Below are 2,343 nucleotides of genomic sequence, written 5' to 3' on the forward strand. Positions count from 1 at the left end.
GTGTTGAGCTTGAAATTTGTTTTGCTCCCATTTGTTATTTTTAATCATTCACATTCCCAGTATTCTTGCGCACATTGTATATTTTAGGGCTGTTTAACATAAAGGATTAGTCCAGATTCAAATAAAAAATTCCAGATAATTTACTCACCCCCATGTCATCCAAGATGTCCATGTCGTTCTTTCTTCAGTTGAAAAGAAATTAAGGTTTTTGACCGTTTGGGGACAATTAAAGTCCAATATAAGCAGAATAATCCTGTAATGTTTTCATAAAAAACCTTAATTTCTTTTCGACTGAAGAAAGAAGGACATGGACATCTTGGAAGACATGGGGGTGAGTAAATTATCAGGAACATTTTTATTTGAAACTGGACTAATCATTTAATTAAGTGCTGCTAATTATAAGCAAAAGTGATGAGATTTAAAAAAAAAAAAAAAAATTCAAGCACAAATAATCATGCATCCAACCTTTAGTCCATTTACACATTTAAACACAAACACCTTTTATTAAACAATTTTTGCACATTTACACATTCAAATATATTCCTAAAATGATGTTGCAGTTCACACTGTACAGTTTAGGTTTAGAAATTCCTAAGCATGCATTTGAAAGAAGCCAGACTGATATGCAACAGACCAGAAAACAAAAATTATACCCACAATTAACACAACTTGCATTCAGCATTTAGGCATCAGCAAGGAATTATTCTTGTATTTATCTCATCTCTCTTGTTTTATCATCATACACAGGCAGAATTTTATTTCACCACTCATGGCGTTCATGTTTGCATGTGTATGCAGAGGTAAGTGTGTATAAACATTGGTGTTGGTGTTTATTTATATCTTTAGTAGTCTCACACACTGGTATGTGTATAAACACATTGCTAAAAAAAATGTGAAGTGCAGTGATTGTCAAATAGTAAAATGTTCACAGTTTTTCCAATGACGGTCTCAATCAGATTAAGATGCGTTCACATTTTTGTTGGAATTACCGTAATTATAAGATGACAACTGCTCAGAGATTCTAGTCAAAGCTATTTGTCTTGTGACTCCATCCATGACAGCTCCACGTGAAGCACTGTTGTCATTGATAGCAAAAAATGTTATCACTATATTAATTTCTCTTTGCAGTCTCAAATAGTGATTAGTGAATGTACAGGTTACTGGTTAAAATGAAATATCAAACATAAACCTATAGAGATGTTGCTAACTAACTAGCATTAACTGTCTTTTTGGTTCTTATATAACATGAGTTCAACAAAGACTTGAATAGTTTTTAGTAACTGTAAATGCATAATTCGAGTAATTCTGACACAATGTGAATGCAACAATTTTGTAGGCAAAACCAGAAAAGTTATGCACCAAAAGGGAACGGTAAGAAAATGCATTACTTTAAAGGATTAGTTCACTCAAAAATGAAAATTATTCCATGATTTACTCACCCTCGGGGTATATGACTATCTTCTTTCAGAAGAACACAATCGGAGATATATGTCATGACATTCTACACTACACCATGACGTACAACACGCAGTATGTCATGTTACTGTGTACTACGTAGCGGAAGTTAACGCGTTTTTGACGTACATTGAATGTGTATGGCTGTCGTGCCGGAAACTCATTATTTTACTTCATAACATTTAAAATAAGGATACTTGTTTTACACAAATGCATCAACTCACTTTAGAAGGCCTTCATTAACCCCCTAGAGTTGTATGGATTCTGTTTTTTTTTATTTTTATGGATGGATGCATTTTTTTTTTTTTTTTTGTCTTCAGGTTTTGGGTTACCATTCACAACCATTATAAACATTGGAGGACTAAGGATATTTTTAAATATATCTCCGATTTGTGTTCGTCTGAAAGAAGATAGTCATATAAACCTAGGATGGCTTGAGGGTGAGTGAATCATGGAATAATTTTCATTTTTGGGTGAACTATCCCTTTAAGGCCATTTTCACACCTGGCATTTAGAAGCATTTTCGTCAGTCTGATCACAATGAGGGTGGTGTTAAATACTGCTGTGAATGGGGGCTAAAATGTTTTGAGCTTGTCTATTTTTGAACACTTCCAAAGGTAGTCAAAAACGCATTCAGCTGAATTGCTTTCGTAGTGTAAACGGTCATGTTGTAGAATGACCACAAAAGACAAAAGGAAACTTTTTCGGCTGAAGAAACCAAAGTTTTTGTGTGTAGACGAAAAACATACCAAGCACAATGTTCTCACCACGTTCAGTGTGGTCTAGCGGATGTCAGAGCAGAAATGAAAACTGCTCTCCGTATGATGTTCTGCCATCTCCTTTTGTGTTCATATGTAAATTGCACAAGCTTATTTTGTCCACTAGATC

This window comes from Chanodichthys erythropterus, chromosome 22 (genome assembly GCF_024489055.1).
Source record: "Chanodichthys erythropterus isolate Z2021 chromosome 22, ASM2448905v1, whole genome shotgun sequence".
Lineage (NCBI taxonomy): Eukaryota > Metazoa > Chordata > Actinopteri > Cypriniformes > Xenocyprididae > Chanodichthys > Chanodichthys erythropterus.